General features: G+C 51.6%; 1 long non-coding RNA gene across 1 annotated transcript; it reads left to right on the forward strand.

The window, feature by feature from the left end:
* The first annotated feature begins 58 nt into the window (after positions 1-58).
* Positions 59-10,275, forward strand: LOC133362402 (uncharacterized). The gene is made up of 3 exons (XR_009757495.1): positions 59-80; positions 4,606-4,675; positions 9,490-10,275. It is a non-coding gene; the product is annotated as an uncharacterized LOC133362402 (long non-coding RNA).
* Positions 10,276-20,742: the final 10,467 nt, after the last annotated feature.

Consider the following 20,742-nt stretch of genomic DNA (forward strand, 5'->3'; position numbering starts at 1 on the left):
TCCTCCTCCTCCCACGTCGTCCTCAAGCGCCAGCGGAGCCTCACGGGGCGAGGTCAGCCCACGGAGCAGGAGAGAAAGAGGTACACACACTTATACATATTACATACACATATTATACATACCAAACACATACAACCACACATATATACATACATATACATAACATAACACATACATACACACACTACATACACATACATATATATACATACACACACATACACACACATACTACACACATACACACATACCACACCACATACACATACATATATACAACAACAACACACAAACCGCCATTCGCCACTAAGTGGCGGTGACTCACCACGACGCTTGTGCCAGGCCATGTGCACCTTGAGGCTACCACGTGAAGTGTCGAACACCCCGCTGGGCAGGAGGTCACGGGGCAGACCCAGCAGGTGCCACGGGTCGACTGACTGTGATGACCGAGACGACTGGCTGATGCACCACCTGTGCCCCCTACTGTGCCAACTTGCTGTGGCTTTAGCCACCCAGCACTCCACTCGTTGTTGTGAGCGTCGCTCACAAGGCTGATCTTGACACTGCTGGTACCAGTCATCGGCAAGTCCACTCAGCTCCACGTCCTCCTGTACCAAATCACACCATCTCTTCTATAACCCTGCCGCGCCAGTTTCGCCCCTTGTTCCGGCCGAACAAGAAGCTGTTTAGCCTGCGGTGGCTGGCCATGCGGCTACATGACCACCAACGCAGCCTTGCCTGCTGGAGGTGCTCACCGATGGGACTTTGCCCAGATCTTTCAAGGATTTGTGATCCTTGAAATATCTGGGTACCGGCGAAGATGTTCCATTAGGGGAGTGCACGTTTCGCAAGCGTGAGAAGGAGGGAATGACCGTGGCCGAGAAGACCTGAAGCTTCCACATAGCGTTACGCAACCGAAAAAGATACATGCCTTCGACTGATTCGGATGAGACCTCTGCTGTTAAACCAGAACGGTCATAAGCACACTGCCCGGTATGGGAAACTCTCCACTCTCTTCACAACTTCCCCATCACCGATTAGGAGTTGGGGGGTGGAGTGTCCGATGGTACACAAATACCAAGGCAAGTGCTTAGTTTTGGTGGGGTGATGGTAAGGCCCCACCTCTTAGTGGCACACTCCAGTTTTCAGCAGCACGTCTCCAACTCCTCCTCTGAATGAGCACATTACCAAATCATCGGATACATAACGTGGTTGACCAATAGGGAGCCATCCCTTGACCGCACCCGGGCATCGTATCAGCCTCTCAGTATATCTGTACCAAATGGAAATTCCCCTGGTACAGCTATTGAAGGCTTCACGAACTACGTGGTCAAAATAGATGTTAATAATGTGGGAGCCGAGGACATCCTGTCGCACCCCAAGGTGTACAGAGAAAGGCTCCGACTCCCGGCCACGTAGTTTTACCCGGGCCCGCTCACCATCATGAAGGTCCTTAATGAATCGTGAGCAGAGGGTCAGGGACTCCGAAAGCATGAAGACCAACCCAGAGCCCCGGCCTACTGATGGTAATCATAGGCCTTGACCAAGTCAATAAAATAGAGATGTAGTTCTTGTTGGAATTCCCTACACCTCTGCTGTAGCAGACGGACAGAAAATATGGCATCTATACAGGACCGCCCTTTCCGAAACCGCATTGGGTTCCGCAAGCCTCTCTCAGCGTGCCTAGCAAGGCGATGTTGAATAATCCTTGCCAGGATCTTTCCCGGCACACTGAGGAGTGAGATGCCCCTGTAGTTGTTACAGTCTGTGCGGTCCCTTCTTAAAGAGGGGGACCACCAGGGCATCCTTCCAATCCTGCGGAGCCCGTCCAGCGGTCCAGACTGTTGTTATGATGTCATATAGGGCAATCTGTGCACAAGCACCACCCTCCACACAGCATTGTCGCTTGGGAGATCATCTGCCCGGTTGCCTTTCCTGGTCTCAGCTCTGGATTGCCTTCAGTACTTCCTCAACGGATGGCACCTCAGTCAGCCACTCACAGGGGGTGACTTCTTCTTCCAATATTGAGGCACCGAAGCCTCAGCAGGGTATCCCCACTTTGTGCCATGATATTTTTCCTGGCTGAGGAGATTTTCCCTCCCCCAGGAGCCTCAGAGAAAGCTCAGCAAAATCTGCAAACCTGTTCCCTGGGGGTCGGAGATTGGATCACCGTTTTTTCCCCTAATGATGGTAATAGGTGTGGCGCTGCAGGTTACTTTTTGATGGAGTTAAATAGGAAATTGTGATCCGCGACCACCACCCATCCTTGCAAGCGCCTCACGCCTCTCCGAACCTCCGAGCGAAGCCTCATTCTCCGACGTGGGATGTTGTTAGCTGATGAGAGTGGGCCTGTCGCTTTTTTCTCAACTATCCTGAACACCTCCTCTGTCAGCCAGGGTCTCTGGGGAGGTCTGGACCGCATACCCAAGCAGCCATTGCAGCTGCGTGAGTCACAGTCCTAAACCTCGCCCATTTACCCTCGACATCAGCTTCTCGACTGACTCAGCCCTTCATCTTCGACCCAAGATGCGCCCCTTCACGATGAGGCGTTACGTCATGCAGCTATAAACCGCAGTAACCCCTCAGGTGTCACCCTGCCATTACACATACACAAGACAAAGATCCTCCGTATAGCCTTAACAGACTGTAGGGGCAAGTGCTGTTAGCGAGCACCTATGAAGGCCGGCACGGCACACGAGGGGGTGTGTGGCCAGCACCACGCCACGACCGCCTTTGTCTCCCCAGTGGCGATGTTTACACACCGCACCAGGGACTCATTTCAGGCTGAGTCGACCTACGGGAGGGCCCAGGACCGGTTCAGATAATCGTCACTGGTGTTGGCCGTGAGCGGGAATCGAACCCGGGTCGCCGGGTTCATAGCGCAGCGTAGCGCTAACCGCTACACTACCGCTCCCCATTCACATACACACACATATACATACACACACATATGTAGTAAGTTCGAGGAGACGATGTCGAAGTTGAGGCACACTCTGTTTATTAACCCAGGGACAGGCACAATAGTTGAAGGGGTATCGACCCCTTCACCCGTACTATGGGAAACCCACCCTAGTACTAAGCCCCCTGTCCTGTTCCCCAGTCCTCCTCTACTGGGCTACGGGAGGCTGACTGATCTGGCCCTGGCAAGCACAGATCTCGGCACCAGCTAACCAGCCTTGCCCTGATAAGGGCAGCGGTCTGGAAGCTTTTGGGCCGCGCCGCTGGCTTACCCGGCTCGGCCCTTATAAGGACGGCGAGACCGGGGAGTCCCAGGGCCTAATCTCCGAGTCTTGGATCTTCACTGGTCAGCTTCGTGTCGAACTGCCTCGAGCTCTTTGGGTCTCCACCCTTTTATAGGGATCACCTCCGAGGGCTGGGGGCGTGGGCAATAACGGATGCGGACGTCGGTGTGACCACCCGTGTATGTGAGTGCCAACACCCCTGTGTTTGTTGTCCGCCGTTTCTCCCGTAATAATCCCTACACATACACACACATACACACACATATACATACACACACATATACATACACATACACACATATACATGCACACACATACACACACATATACATACACACATAAACATACACGTGTAATATGAAGATGCATATTGTGTGTGTGTGTCTGGGGGGGGGGGATAACTGGGCGATGGTGATTGGCTCTGCCGGCCTCAGCCCGCAGCCAATGGGATGTCGAGCCAGAGGCGTGGCCCTGGGGCTGCACAGCAACATCTAGAAGGTTCCAGGGGTGAGGCTGCTGATTGGATGGGTGGCATCACGTGGGCCACGTGGTTGTAAGGGGTAGAGAGACACAAGCTCGTGGTCAGTGTGGAGAGCAGAGGTCGCAAACGGGTTTTGATTCCTTACCCCCTGTACCCGATTACCCGTACCCGACACCCGTACCCGGCCGCACCAGGGTCGTAAACGGGTACCCGTACCCGGCCGTACCCGTACCCTACCCGTACCCAGCTGGGTACGGGTACCCGTTCCCTACCCGTACCCTACCCGAAACGAGTGACAAACGGTTACTCACCGGTGACTCACGGCCTACCTGTACCCGTACCCTACCTATACCCGATACCCGTACCCTACCTGTACCCGGCTGGGTACGGGTACCCGTTCCCTACCCGTACCCTACCCGAAATGAGTGACAAATGGTTACTCACCAGTGACTCACGGCCTACCCGTACCCCGGCCGCACCAGGGTCGCAAACGGCTACCCGTACCCGGCCGGGTACGGGTAGCCGGGTATCGGATACCCGGTTGCAACCTCTGGTGGAGAGGTGTGAGGGAGCGAGCGAGCGAACGCCACACTGGAGTAACGGGGGAAAAGGAACCCGGCGTGTGAGGGAGCTGTGTACATGGAGAACAAATACAGACCAGACAAAAGACACGATATCGTCCGGAGCGGATTTATGACACATCTGTCTCTGTGTGGTGAATCTATGGGTGTCTGTGTGGTGATGTCTATGGGTGTCTGCGTGGTGATGATGTCTATGGGTGTCTGTGTGGTGATGTCTATGGGTGTCTGTGTGGTGATGTCTATGGGTGTCTGCGTGGTGAGTGCCGCTGTGGGTGAGTGCTGTCAATGTGGTTACCCACAGCCCCGTCTTCAACCAAGGAGTGTGGTACGAGAAAAAAAGACGCAGTTCGCGGACACTGTCCAGCTCAAAGGTCGGTGTGTGCGTACGTGTGTGTGTGTACGTGTGTGTGTACGTGTGTGTGTGCGTACGTGTGTGTGTGTACGTGTGTGTACGTGTGTGTGTACGTGTGTGCGTACGTGTGTGTACGTGTGTGCGTACGTGTGTGTGTGTGTACGTGTGTGTGTACGTGTGTGTGTACGTGTGTGTGTACGTGTGTGTGAACGTGTGTGCCAGGCGGGCAACACTGTCGTGGGCAGTGCTGTGGGGGGAGGGCCAATGCCCATTGGCCTCTCCCCTCATGGCATCTGTGACCACCACAGTGGCTAAACGGGGGCTCTGGACGGCTGCGAGGGGCTGGTAACCCCTCCACCTTCTATTAATTACCACGAAACCACGAATTAAACATAAACCTGTAACTAATAAGCTTGTGCCGGAGGCCCCGGGGGGTCAGGCTTTTATGACGTCTCCTGGCCAAACCCCATTTGGCGGAGCCAGGAGATTGAATCTTCACCCTCGGGGCTCCTCCAGAAACAACGAAAAACCATTGCGGTTGGCCACGTGGAATGTTCGAACGCTCACTGCGGAGGAGAGGCTGCCACTCCTTTGTCGGGAGCTGGACCGGTACCCGCCTGGATCTCTGTGGCATTCAGGAGGTCCGGTGGACCGGTTCTGGCTCTTGAGGGGTGGGCAGTCCTCTACTCGGGGCAGGAGACTGCCAAACAACAGGGTGTGGCTCTTCTTCTGAACAAAAGAATGAAGGGGGCGTGGGAGGTGTGGGAAGCTGTAAGCCCCAGGATACTTTGGGCTCGCCGTCCCATCAACCGGAGGCGAGGAGTGGTGGTCGTGGTTACTTATGCCCCCACCGAAGACGAACATCCGTGGAGGGATGCAGGCAAAGCCGATGAGTCAGACGCTTTCTATGACCTCCTGTCACAGGTGCTGGCTAAAGTGGCCACTCGGGACTTCAATGCCCGAGTTGGTCATGATGCTGGCACCTGGTCTGGAGTGATTGGAAGGCATGGGCCAGATCAGCTCAATAACAATGGTAGGAGGCTGCTAGATTTTTGTGCAGCCCATGGGCTTGTAATTACCAACACGCTCTTCCGGCATCGGCGCATCCACACAACATCATGGATGCATGCCGGGTCCAAGCAAGAACATCTGCTGGACTACATAGTGACGGACCAGCGGATGCGAGCCCATGTCCTTGACACCAGGACCTACCGTGGAGCTGATCTGCCCTCTGACCATCGACTAGTCATCTGTAAGATGCGCCTGCCATTTATCCACTCCGGTGGTGGGTGTACACCCAGGATCCCATTCCAACCAAAAGTGGCCTGGTCTCAGTTAGCTGATGAAAGTTGCAAGAGAGAATTTCATCATCGCTTGCAGCTGGGGTTGGCATCGTCCCCCACTCCACCTGATGTCGAGGGTAAATGGGCGAGGTTTAAGACTGTGACTCATGCAGCTGCAATGGCGGTCCAGACCTCCCCAGAAACCCTGGCTGACAGAGGAGGTGTTCAGGTTAATTGAGAAAAAGCGACAGGCCCACTCTCATCGCCTACAGCATCCCACGTCAGAGAATGAGGAGGTTTACCGCAGCCTTCGCTTGGAGGTTCGGAGAGCCGTAAGGCGCTGCAAGGAAGGGTGGTGGTCGCGGGTTGCTGAGGAGATGGAATCTGCCTCAGTGGCCTGCGATCACAAATCACTATTTAACTCCATCAAAAAAGTAACCTGCAGCGCCACACCTATTACCATCATTAGGGGAAAAAACGGTGATCCAATCTCCGACCCCCAGGAACAGGTTTGCAGATTTGCTGAGCATTTCTCTGAGCTCCTGGGGGAGGGAAAATCTCTCAGCCAGAAAAATATCATGGCACAAAGTGGGGATAACCCTGCTGAGGCTTCGGTGCCTCAAATATTGGAAGAAGAAGTCACCCCCTGTGAGTGGCTGACTGAGGTGCCATCCGTTGAGGAAGTACTGAAGGCAATCCAGAGCCTGAGACCAGGAAAGGCACCGGGCAGAGATGATCTCCCAAGCGAAATGCTGTGGGAGGGTGGTGCTTGTGCACAGATTGCCCTATATGACATCATAACAACAGTCTGGACCGCTGGACGGGCTCCGCAGGATTGGAAGGATGCCCTGGTGGTCCCCCTCTTTAAGAAGGGAGACCGCACAGACTGTAACAACTACAGGGGCATCTCACTCCTCAGTGTGCCGGGAAAGATCCTGGCAAGGATTATTCAACATCGCCTTGCTAGGCACGCTGAGGAGAGGCTTGCGGAACCCCAATGCGGTTTCAGGAAAGGGCGGTCCTGTATAGATGCCATATTTTCTGTCCGTCTGCTACAGCAGAGGTGTAGGGAATTCCAACAAGACCTACATCTCTATTTTATTGACTTGGTCAAGGCCTATGATACCATCAGTAGGCCTGGGCTCTGGGTTGGTCTTCATGCTTTCGGAGTCCCTGACCCTCTGCTCACGATCATTAAGGACCTTCATGATGGTGAGCGGGCCCGGGTAAAACTACGTGGCCGGGAGTCGGAGCCTTTCTCTGTACACCTTGGGGTGCGACAGGGATGTCCTCTGGCTCCCACATTATTTAACATCTATTTCGACTGCGTAGTTCGTGACGCCTTCAATAGCTGTACTGGGGGAATTTCCATTTGGTACAGATATAATGGGAGGCTGATCGACGCCCGGGTGCGATCAAGGGATGGCTCCCTATTGGTCAACCACGTTATGTATGCCGATGATTTGGTAATAGCTGCTCATTCAGAAGAGGAGTTGGAGACGCTGCTGCTGAGACTGGAGCGTGCCACTAAGAGGTGGGGCCTTACCATCAGCCCCACCAAAACTAAGCACCTGCCTGGGTATTTTGTACCATCGGACACTCCACCCCAACAACTCCCAATTGGTGATGGGGCAGTTGTGGAGAGAGTGGAGAGTTTCCCATACCTGGGCAGTGTGCTTATGACCGGCTCCAGTTTGTCAGCAGAGGTCTCACTCCGAATCAGTCGAGCGGCAATATCTTTTCATCGGTTGCGTAACGCTGTGTGGAAGCTACCTGGTCTGTCGCTCCGCACGAAGCTTCAGGTCTTCTGGGCCACGGTCATTCCCTCCCTTCTCTACGCTTGCGAAACGTGGACCCCCCTAATGGAGCATCTTCGCCGGTTGAAAACATTTAGGCTGGCCTGCCTACGATCCATCTTGGGTTTAACCAGGCTGGATTGTGTGAGGAGCTCACAAATCCTTGAAAGATCTGGGCAAAGTCCCATCGGTGAGCTCCTCCGGCAGGCAAGGCTGCGTTGGCTGGGTCATGTAGCCCGCATGCCCAGCCACCGCATGCCTAAACAGCTTTTGTTCAGCCGGATCGAGGGGGCTAAACGGGCGCGGCACGGGCTAGAGAAGAGATGGAGTGATGTGGTGCAGGAGGACGTGGAGCTGAGTGGACTTGCCGATGACTGGTACCAGGTGTCAAGATCGGCCTTAGTGGAGGAGGCTCGTGAAGGACGCTACTGGGCAGTTGGAGGCAGTCGCCCTCCAACATCAAAGGAGGGCGGAGGAGCGACGCTCACAACAATGAGCGGAGCGCCGGGTGGCTAAAGCACAGCAAGTTGGTACAATAGGAGGCACAGGTGGTGCATCAGCCAGTCATCTCGGTCATCTTGGTCAGTCGACCCGTGGCACCCGTGACCTCCTGTCAGCGGGCGTTCGACACTTCACATGGCCTCAAGGTGCACTTGGCCTGGCACAAGCGTCGTGGTGACGTCACCGCCAATTAGTGGCGAATGGCGGTTGTTGTTGTTGTGTAAGTGTGTGTGAACGTGTGTGTGTGAACGTGTGTGTGTACGTGTGTGTGCGTACGTGTGTGTGCGAACGTGTGTGTGTGTACGTGTGTGTGTGTACGTGTGTGTGTGAACGTGTGTGTGTGTAAGGTGTGTGAACGTGTGTGTGAACGTGTGTGTGTACGTGTGTGTGCGTACGTGTGTGTGCGTACGTGTGTGTGCGTACGTGTGTGTGCGTACGTGTGTGTGTGTACGTGTGTGTGTGAACGTGTGTGTGTGTACGTGTGTGTGTGTGAGCGTGTGTGTGTGTGTACGTGTGTGTGTGAACGTGTGCATGTGTACGTGTGCGTGTGTACGTGTGCGTGTGAACGTGTGTGTGTGTGTACGTGTGTGTGTGTACGTGTGTGTGTGAACGTGTGTGTGTGTGTGAACGTGTGTGTGTGTACGTGTGTGTGTGAACGTGTGTGTGTGTACGTGTGTGTGTGTACGTGTGTGTGTGTACGTGGTGTGTATGTGTGTGTGTGTACGTGTGTGTACGTGTGTGTGTGAACGTGTGTGTATGTACGTGTGTGTACGTGTGTGTGTGTACGTGTGTGTGTGTACGTGTGTGTGTGAACGTGTGTGTGTACGTGTGTGTGTGTACGTGTGTGTGTACGTGTGTGTGTGTACGTGTGTGTGTGTACGTGTGAACGTGTGCGTGTGTGCGTGTGTACGTGTGTGTGTGTGAACGTGTGTGTGTGTACGTGTGTGGTACGTGTGTGTGTACGTGTGTGTGTGTACGTGTGTGTGAACGTGTGTGTGTGTACGTGTGTGTGTGTTAGTGTGCGTGTGTACGTGTGCGTGTGTACGTGTGTGTGTGTACGTGTGTGTGTGTACGTGTGTGTACGTGTGTGTGTGTGTACGTGTGTGTGAACGTGTGTGTGTGTACGTGTGTGTGTGTTAGTGTGCGTGTGTACGTGTGCGTGTGTACGTGTGTGTGTACGTGTGTGTGTGAACGTGTGTGTGTGTACGTGTGTGTGTTTACGTGTGTGTGTGTGTGTACATGTGTGTGTGCAGAGATTGTTTCTGGATCCGTACTCGTCCTCCGAAGACAGCGACAATGACGACAACTTCCCAAACACACAGACTCAGTGACACACACACAGACACACACACACAGACTCGGTGACACACACAGACACACACACAGACACACACACAGACACACACACAGACACACACACAGACACACACACAGACACACACAGACACACACAGACTCAGTGACACACACACAGACACACACAGACTCAGTGACACACACACAGACACACACAGACACACACACAGACACACACAGACTCAGTGACACACACACAGACACACACACGTACACACACACAGACTCAGTGACACACACACAGACTCAGTGACACACACACAGACACACACACAGACACACAGACACACACAGACTCAGTGACACACACACAGACTCAGTGACAACAAAGATCCCCCATATAGCCTTAACAGACTGTAGGGGCAAGTGCTGTTAGCGAGCACCTATGAAGGCCAGCACGGCACACGAGGGGGTGGGTGGCCAGCACCACGCCCGACCGCCTTTGTCTCCCTAGTGGTGATGTTTACACACCGCACCAGGTACTCATTTGAGGCTGAGTCGACCTAGGGGAGGCCCAGGACCGGTTCAGATAATCGTCACTGGTGTTGGCCGTGAGCGGGAATCGAACTCGGGTCACCGGGTTCATAGCGCAGCGCGCTAACCGCTACACTATCGCTCCGTGTCGCTGTGTGTGTCGCTGTGTGTGTCTGTGTGTGTCTGTGTGTGTGTCACTCAGTGACACACACACAGACACACACACAGACACAGTGACACACACACAGACTCACACACAGACACACACACAGACTCAGTGACAAACACACAGACTCAGTGACACGCACACAGACACACAGACACAGTGACACACACACAGACACACACACAGACACACACACAGACTCAGTGACACACACACAGACACACACACAGACTCAGTGACACACACACAGGCACACACACAGACTCAGTGACACACACACAGACTCAGTGACACACACACAGACTCAGTGACACACACACAGACACACACAGACACACACACAGACACACTCACAGACACATAGACACACACGGAGACACACACAGACATACACAGAGACACACACATAGACACACAGACACACACAGAGACACACACACAGACACACACAGAGACACATAGACACACACAGAGACACACAGACACACACACAGACTCAGTGACACACACAGACACACACAGACACATAGACACACACAGACACACTCACAGACACACACACACACACAGACACACACAGACACACAGCTGAAGTGGGCTACTCAAGCTGCTCGCTCTGCTTTGGGTGTCGCCCGTCGATTTGGAAGTAATCCCGCGGCAACGCCGCCTCAAGAGAACGACGACCCACAAAAGGGTTTTGAAGTTATATCCGTTGACTCGTGAACCGAATAAATCCCGTGTTCCTCGTTGAGTCTCGTCATCGTTTTTATTTTCTTACCTATAAACGACACTTTTTACAGGTAGGAACAATGTACCACACTGCTGCCCACCAGGGATTATTTGTCTGTCTGTCTGCCGTGGATAAATAAATATATAATATAGACAGCTCTCTGATTGGTGGAGACCTACTGCCGGGTACGGAGAGGGGAGGGGCCTAAGGAAGGGGGGGGTCAGAGGAGGGGCCTGAGGGGGGGGGGGGTCAGGGGAGGGGCCTAAAGATATGGGGGGGGTCAGGGGAGGGGCCTAAGGGACGGGGGGTCAGGGGAGGGGCCTAAGGGAGGGGGGGTCAGGGGAGGGGCCTAAGGGAGGGGGGGTCAGGGGAGGGGCCTAAGGATATGGGGGGGTCAGGGGAGGGGCCTAAGGGACGGGGGGGCAGGGGAGGGGCCTGAGGGGGGGGTCAGGGGAGGGGCCTGAGGGAGGGGGAGGGGCCGATAGTGAAGGGGGCTGTCTGCCTGGCTGGCTGCCTGGCTACCTCAAGTCACGTGATCTTGTACACAGGGAGAGGAACAGCAGGTTCCACACTGCCCACCAGGGATTATGTGTCTGTCTGTCGTGCACGAATGCGCTGTCCAACCAAGTTCCGACCTGCACACTGCGAAGGAACATGTTTTTTTTCCGTGTGTCTGTCTGTCCGTCCGTCTGTCTCCGTGTGGACGCTAGACTTGCGAAGGGTTTGGCTCGCGAGCCGTGGAGTTGACGTTGACGACGAGTCGCTGGTTCCACGCCGCAAGCCCCGCGGTGAGCCGGCGCTGTTCCGCTTTCCCATCCGGAAACTTGAAAGTAGTTAAATGAACAGTTTGGTGCCGTTATTTCGCATCGTTTAAAAAACACGTTCCTTCGGAGTGGGCAGGTAGGAACTTGGTTGGACAGCGCATTCGTGCACGACAGACAAATAATCCCTGGTGGGCAAGTGTGGAACGTGCTGTTCCTCTACCTGTGTACAAGATCACGTGACTCTATGTAGCCAGGCAGCCAGCCCCCTTCACTATCGGCCCCTCCCCCTTGCTTAGGCCCCTCCCCTTAACCCCCCCTCCCTTAGGTCCCTCCCCCCTTAGGCCCCTCCCCCCTTAGACCCCTCCCCTGACCACCCCCCCATATCCTTAGGCCCCTCTCCTGACTCCCCCCTTCCCTTAGGCCCCTCCCCTGACCCCCCCCTCAGGCCCCTCTCCTGACTCCCCCCTCCCTTAGGCCCCTCCCCTCTCCGTACCCGGCAGTAGGTCTCCACCGAGCGGGGAGCTCACACGGCCGAATCGAACGAAGAACGCCACTTGACCGACTCGGAACGAGACGGTTCCGGGGCCAAAGCAGAGCCGGTCTCGAACGCACCGCCCAGACACGGAGGGTGACACGCCCCCTCCACCACTCTAGCCATGACTGCCCCACGGTGGCTAGGAGATGTTGACTACCTCGCCTGGTGCGCAGGAGGTCTGTGTCTCTCTCTCTCTCATCATCATCACGGTGGCTAGGAGATGTTGACTACCTCGCCTGGTGCGCAGGAGGTCGTGGGTTCGAAACAGACCATGGCTACGCCTGCTGCTGTATGTTTGGAGTTTGTGGTGTCTCTCTCATCATCAAGGTGGCTATGAGATGTTGACTACCGCGGCTGGTCTACAGGAGGTCTGTGTCTCTCTCTTTCATCATCACCACGGTGGCTAGGAGATGTTGACTACCTCGCCTGGTGCGCAGGAGGTCTGTGTCTCTCTCTCATCATCATCACGGTGGCTAGGAGATGTTGACTACCTCGCTTGGTGCGCAGGAGGTCTGTGTCTCTCATCATCATCACGGTGGCTATGAGATGTTGACTACCTCGCCTGGTGCGCAGGAGGTCTGTGTCTCTCTCTCATCATCATCACGGTGGCTATGAGATGTTTACTACCTCGCCTGGTGCGCAGGAGGTCTGTGTCTCTCTCTCTCATCATCATCACGGTGGCTATGAGATGTTGACTACCTCGCCTGGTGCGCAGGAGGTCTGTGTCTCTCTCTCTCATCATCATCACGGTGGCTAGGAGATGTTGACTACCTCGCCTGGTGCGCAGGAGGTCTGTGTCTCTCTCTCATCATCATCACGGTGGCTAGGAGATGTTGACTACCTCGCCTGGTGCGCAGGAGGTCTGTGTCTCTCTCTCTCTCATCATCATCACGGTGGCTAGGAGATGTTGACTACCTCGCCTGGTGCGCAGGAGGTCTGTGTCTCTCTCTCTCTCATCATCATCACGGTGGCTAGGAGATGTTGACTACCTCGCCTGGTGCGCAGGAGGTCTGTCTCTCTCTCTCACTCTCCTCACGGTGGCTAGGAGAGGTTGACTACCTCGCCTGGTGCGCAGGAGGTCTGTGTCTCTTTCTCTCTCATCATCATCACGGTGGCTAGGATATGTTGACTACCTCGCCTGGTGCGCAGGAGGTCTGTGTCTCTCTCTCTCTCATCATCATCACGGTGGCTAGGAGATGTTGACTACCTCGCCTGGTGCGCAGGAGGTCTGTCTCTCTCTCTCATCATCATCACGGTGGCTAGGAGATGTTGACTACCTCGCCTGGTGCGCAGGAGGTCTGTGTCTCTCTCTCTCATCATCATCACGGTGGCTAGGAGATGTTGACTACCTCGCCTGGTGCGCAGGAGGTCGTGGGTTCGATCAAGACCATGGCTACGCCTGCTGCTGTATGTTTGGAGTTTGTGGTGTCTCTCTCATCATCAAGGTGGCTATGAGATGTTGACTACCGCGGCTGGTGCGCAGGAGGTCTGTCTCTCTCTCTCTCATCATCATCACGGTGGCTAGGAGATGTTGACTACCTCGCCTGGTGCGCAGGAGGTCGTGGGTTCGATCAAGACCATGGCTACGCCTGCTGCTGTATGTTTGGAGTTTGTGGTGTCTCTCTCATCATCAAGGTGGCTATGAGATGTTGACTACCGCGGCTGGTGCGCAGGAGGTCTGTGTCTCTCTCTTTCATCATCACCACGGTGGCTAGGAGATGTTGACTACCTCGCCTGGTGCGCAGCAGGTCGTGGGTTCGATCCCAACCCTGACGATGCCTGCTGCTGTCTATTTGGAGTTTGCGGTGTCTCTCTCATCATCACGGTGGCTAGGAGATGTTAACTACCTCGCCTGGTGCGCAGGAGGTCGTGGGTTCGATCCCGACCCTGACACCTGCTGCTGTATATTTAGAGTTTGCGTGTCTCTCATCATCATCACGGTGGCTATGAGATGTTGACTACCTCGCCGGGTGTACAGGAGGTCGTGAGTTCCATCCCGACCCTGAAGCCTGCTGCTGTATGTTTGGAGTTTGTGTGTCTCTCTCTCTCTCTCATCACGGTGGCTATGAGATGTTGACTACCTCGCCTGGTATACAGGAGGTCGTGAGTTCCATCCCGACCCTGACGATGCCTGCTGCTGTCTATTTGGAGTTTGCTGTGTCTCTCTCATCATCACGGTGGCTAGGAGATGTTGACTACCTCGCCTGGTACGCAGCAGGTCGTGGGTTCGATCCAGACCATGACACCTGCTGCTGTATATTTGGAGTTTGCGGTGTCTCTCATCATCACGGTGGCTAGGAGATGTTAACTACCTCGCCGGGTGTACAGGAGGTCGTGAGTTCCATCCCGACAGGCTAAAATAACCCCTGCCCCGATTAAACCCGGGTATAGTTTGGCCCAGTCCAGAGTATACCCGGGGGGGGGGGGGGGGGATGAAGTCTCCAAGGCTAAACTAGACCCCCCGGGGGTTTAAACTCGACTGGGCCAGACCATACCGCTCCTGGCCAGACTAAGCCCCGTGTGAAAGTTCACAGGCAATTATCCAGACAGAGAACAGGCGACAACGCACTTCAATCGATATCTAAAACGCGTACGCGTGGAAGTAAGAATCTCAATTTGATCAATTGAAGCATTTTTAAGTTCAGGGTTATTAAATCCTTTATATTAAGTTCGCTTGCTTGCTTAGGACCGTGCAAATCTTTCGGTCGTTTTTTAACCCACTTCCCGTGATCCAACCGAGCTGATATTTTGCACACAGACTCGTTGTTCGTGACAATTAATGTTCGTGAAAATTTTTTTTCCAAAATTTTACACTGTTTAGGGAAAACAAATTAAATATTTAATTACCAATTGTTTAATGCTGCCAGACAATCATCTGACCCATAGGTGGCAGCCATCTCAAGCCAGAGGACGAGAGGACTCTAGCCGCCCCGATGCCACGCATATAAAGGATTTATAGTGAAAAACTTTGTTTTTACGGGTTAAATTTTTTTTTAAGTTTTTTTTTCTGGTTGAAGCAGTCAACGTCTACGTGTTTACAGTTTAAATAAAATGTTGGAAAAATTTAGTAATTCACGTGTATATCGCTCAACGCTATTACTATCACGGGGGTATGATGATTTGGCCTAAAGGGGCATAATTTGGCCTAGGCCAGGGGTCGGCAACCTGCGGCTCCGGAGCCGCATGCGGCTCTTTTGAACCTTGACCGCGGCTCCGGGGCGGATGCTAGCGAGGGGAGGAGGCGCACTGTGACACCTGCTCTGGCGTTGCCGCTGCTGACAGGTCGCCGCTCCGCTCCACACTGCCCGCCCGGTGACAGGCAATAACGTTGCCGAATGCGAATGACAGGATCATTCGCATTCTCTACTGACGAGACTGGTTTACCAGTATGCTTAATATGTGGCGAGAAATTTGCAAACAACAAAAAGTCGAATATTGCAAGACATTTCCAGAATAAACACACAGCCTTTGCTGAAAAATATCCAGATGGAGATGAGAGACGAAAAGCCATTGCAGAACTTATGAGGAAGGTTAATATGAGCAAAAATAATTTCAAGAAGTGGGTGAAGACTGAAAATTCCACAACATATGCTAGTTTTGTGGCCGCTCAGGAAATAGTCAAGCACGGGAAGCCCTTCACAGATGGAGAGTATATAAAAGAAGCATTCATTAATATTTCGGAACATCTATACATGGACTTCAAAAACAAGAATGAAATTGTGCAGAAAATCAAAGACATGCCTCTCTCTGCGAAGACTGTCAAAGACAGAACCCTAAAAATGGCAGAAAACATTAGCAAACAGCAAATTCAAGACATTAATTCAGCTGTGGCGTACTCCATCGCCTGTGATGAGTCCAAAGATAAAGGTGATATTGAACAAATAGCGCTGTTCTGCCGATATGTGAACTCTTTTGGGCCACAGGAAGAACTGATTGAGCTGATACCACTAAAAGACCAAACAAGGGGTGAGGATATCTGTAAGGCTGTCCTGGACTTTTTAAGTGCTAAAAAAATAAACACCAACCACCTGGTCTCAGTGGCTACTGATGGGGCACCGAGCATGAGAGGAGCACAGAAGGGCTTTGTGGCTCTACTGCAGAAGGCGCTGGGTAGAACGCTGCTGTCATTTCATTGCATCCTGCACCAAGAGGCATTGTGTGCTCAAACATTTCCCCCGGAATGCACAAAAGTGATGGATGTGGTCATTCAGATTGTTAATAAAATAATGGCAAAGGGTTTAAACCACCGCCAGTTCCGTTTGCTATTGGATGAGGTGGAAAGCATATATTCTGACCTCCTGCTCCACAACAAGGTCCGGTGGCTGTCCAGAGGCGAGGTGCTAAAACGCTTTGTCACATGTTTGGAAGAAGTAAAAACCTTCCTGGGCAGCAAAGAGCTCACCTTTGCTGAGCTGGAACAGCCAGAGTGGCTGGAAAAATAACATTTTATGGTAGACATGACAGCACATCTAAACACGCTAAATACAACCCTTCAGGGAAAAGGAGGCACAGCCCTGCACATGCTGGAGGAGGTTTTGGCATTCGAGCGCAAGTTGACAGTGTTTGTCAAAGATTTACAGAGAGGTACACTGTCTCACTTTCCCTCTTTGAGAGAGTTCAAACAAAGTCATGATACGATAAATTTGGAATATTTCAAGTCTGCAATCACCACAATGCAAAGTTCGTTTGGGAAACGATTCTGTGAGTTCAGAGGAAAAAAACGGCATTATCCTTCCCTGTCACTCCCCTGGCGATCGATCCATCCCTATTGAATATGACTGCATTTGCAGGTGTAAGTCAACCTGATCTTGAGATGGAACTGGCCGATATAGCCGACAAAGATATATGGGTGTCCAAGTTCAAATGCTTGACCGCTACTCTTGAGGATGTTGCCCGTCAGAAGGCCATTCTGGCTCAGAATCATAAATGGATTGATATTGAAAACCTTCCCAAACAGGACAAACTTGTATTCGAAACATGGAATGCCATCCCCAACACTTATATAAACATGAAAAAGTATGCATTTGGAGTCCTGTCGATCTTCGGCTCCACATATGTATGTGAGCAGGTCTTCTCCAACATGAACTATATTAAAAACAAACATCGATCACGCCTCACAGATGACAGCTTGCAAGCCTGTGTGAAAATGAAGGTGACGTCTTACAGCCCTGATGTGCAGACACTGTGCACTGAGGTTCAGGAGCAAAAATCCCATTAACCAGGTAATTTAGCTATTAATTTGCAAAAATATATTTTACATTGTTAAGTGAAAAAGTCCTTTTTTTATTCAGATTGACAGCTGACTGCACGATCCTGTATATAGCAATAAGGTAAGAAACAATATATGCAGTGTTATATTTGTTTTAAATGTCGCAATGGTTTTGCGGCTCCCAGTTTATTTTTTCCTTCGGAAACGGGTCCAAGTGGCTATTTATGTCTTAAAGGTTGCAGACCCCTGCACTACACTATACACTACACTACTATACACTACACTATACACTACACTATACACTAGTGCTGTACTAGTATACTACACTATACACTACACTATACACTACACTATACACTACACTATACACTACACTATACACTACACTATACACTACACTATACACTAGTGCTGTACTAGTGACGAATTGCCACGTTCTGTTGACGTGACAACCCTTACGAGTTGGCTGTGTCGGGTGGTGGCGGGTTTAACGACACAACATTTATATATTTGCGCGATCTAACCCAAAACACCTCCATTATGGATACTTACACATGTGTACATACATATCTTGCCAGCTGGATGTGGGTGCTTAAGCAAGTCCTCAACTCACAATTTTAATGCCGTAAGTTCAGATCATAGTCAGTGTTCATCGGTTATCCGTGGCTGTCTTATGGACTGAATGGTCCTCGTCATATGAATGTGGAATTTCCTCGATTCACTGAGGGCCACCAAAAGAGATGAGCACTGGCCCAGACTAATTTAAGCAAGGAGACACCTTAACGCGATGTAGAGATCTTTTGAATGATTGTTGTTTGATACCCACAGCCCATTGCTCTCAAACCTCAGAGCAACTCGGTTGGAGTCCCGATCCGAGTGTTTCACTGCGAATACTGTTGCCCTTCGTTAGCCCTCCAGACATTAGGAAGGCGGATGAAGGAAATGGGCCATCACTTATGAACTGACTGGCTTCATTCCAAGCTCACTGACCACGAATGTGTTCAGCTGTTGCTATAGCTAAATCCCCATTTAGTGGGGACTCTATTGACGCCTGGACGGAGCAAACTGCGCAGTGGGGACGGCACTACACCCGGCCACCTGTCTCCCCGGTGCTGTCCTTTACGCTTCGCAGCTGGCATTGATTTAAGAGAGCAGGGGCATAGGACGGGTTCAGACACCAGTGCCACGAATGCGTTTGGTGAATGTGGGTCACCGAGTGACACAGGGATACTCTCGTTGGGTGTTTCGTTCTACACGTTACACCCAAAGTGCGGAGTAACAAAGAAGTGGCAATGACCTGTGTTCGTGCGTGTGTGTTCGTGCGTGTGTGCGTGTACGCGTGCGTGTGTGTTCGTGCGTGTGTGTTCGTGCGTGTGTGTGCGTGTGTGTTCGTGCGTGTGTGTTCGTGCGTGCGCGCACATGCGAGCGCGTGCGCGTGCGTGCGTGTGTGTTCGTGCGTGTGTGCGCGTGTGCGCACGCGCGAGTGTTGTTGTTTTTGGGGTTAACCCACTGTGCCACAACCCTTGCGACTCAGCCTTAAATTATTAGCCTGTGGGGGGTGGCTGAACATCAGCGCTGGAGAGAAAAAGTCACGTGCATATTTCTCGGTGCCGGTCACACCACGTCTTATTGCCACGTCTTATCGGCATCGAGAATGCACAGGAGACAGGCTTGCAGGCATTGCTGGTCCATGGACCCGCGAGTGTCGTAAAACAAAATATATAATTGCTCACTTCACGGCGCTTGGCTGAACAATCTACACGTGCTCATGGACGTGGCCTGCGTTCGTTGTCACCTGCTCAGCGACGCATCTCTTTAAAACGCAGCAGCAAACATGTCGAGTCACTCATTCAATTGTCCACCTTTTACCAAAAGCCATGAATACAGTAAAAAAAAATAAGAAGCACCATCAGCAACATCTCACTTTGAACGACGGCCAAGTCATCACAATTTCTAGCAGGGTGAGTTCGTAGTCGGTGGCGGGGGGTGTGATCAGCACAAGGTTGGGCTGTAAAAAGTTTATATTTAGACTCGGGGTGGAGTCATGAGATAAAGGCATGAGTGTGCTTTGTGGGCCTCTTGTTTATGAACCCAGAAAGGGTTCCGGTTTTTATGGGTTCTAGACTACCCCAACGCGGTTTGGGATGCCAAAAAATATATGTATACAAAAAATAAGCCACAATTGTTGCTTAAAACATGGTAGACCACAGTACAACAGGAACTATTTCGATTTAAAGCTTTCGTGACTGCAGGGATTCATCTTCTTGGTTCTTTCGGTAAAGTCACGTAGAAGGGAAGTAAAAATAAAACATAATAAAATAAAATATTTTATTTTATTATGTAAAGTCACGTAGAAGGGAAGTGATAAAATAATAAAAATAAAACATAATAAAATAAAATATTTTATTATGTTTTATTTTTATTATTTTATTACTTCCCTTCTACGTGACTTTACCGAAAGAACCAAGAAGATGAACAGGAACTATTTCAAGTAGAATTCAGTGCTCATCTCCATTAGCGACCATGCCGCCAGTTGTATACATTCCACAATCATTTGGCAGGGGAATGGACTATTGTTGGGATGGCCCATGTTGGTGTCTCAACTCTCGTTCTTAATGTCTCGCCGCTTAAAGGATGATTTGCTGGATGTTTCATGGTTGGAATTTGAACTCCTGGCGTTACGATGTAAGTGTTTTACGACTGAAACAAGTGTCATCCAGCCAGAATGTAATGATTGAACGATACCGTGCATTCATTACATCTTGAGACAATACCTTATGTAGATGTGCTGTTTACATGTTTTTGCTGCTGGTTGGCACTTTACCAAACGCACTCGAATCACAATTGGAAGGTCGCAGGGTCAAATGCTGCCAAGGGGTAGAGTGAAAGCATCATTCATCAGTAATATTTAAATACGTACCTCTGTGGGAAATTTATTTTATTATGAACAGACTAGCGCCTCCTAAAGAAATGTGGAACTTCACCACTTGTTCAGGGCTTCAATGCAGATAAAAACTACCCTATGATTGACTAGTATTGCACTTTATATAAAATTAATTACGTACTGCATCATCACAGATCATATGATAGTTACCCCCAGAGTAATGCTCGTTAGTTGGGAACAATCCGGCATATGCTGCAACTACCGAGTGGCTTTCGTCTCACAGGATGCAATGTTCTGACGAGACCCGACTAAAAACTGGTCCAATGTTTTCTTGCTGGAAAAAAATGATCAGGAACAACGTCCTTAGTTTTAGAATAACACCGAATTA

The sequence above is a fragment of the Lethenteron reissneri genome, unplaced genomic scaffold, assembly GCF_015708825.2.
Source record: "Lethenteron reissneri isolate LAM-NWPU_2019-01 unplaced genomic scaffold, ASM1570882v1 scaffold_1464, whole genome shotgun sequence".
NCBI lineage: Eukaryota > Metazoa > Chordata > Hyperoartia > Petromyzontiformes > Petromyzontidae > Lethenteron > Lethenteron reissneri.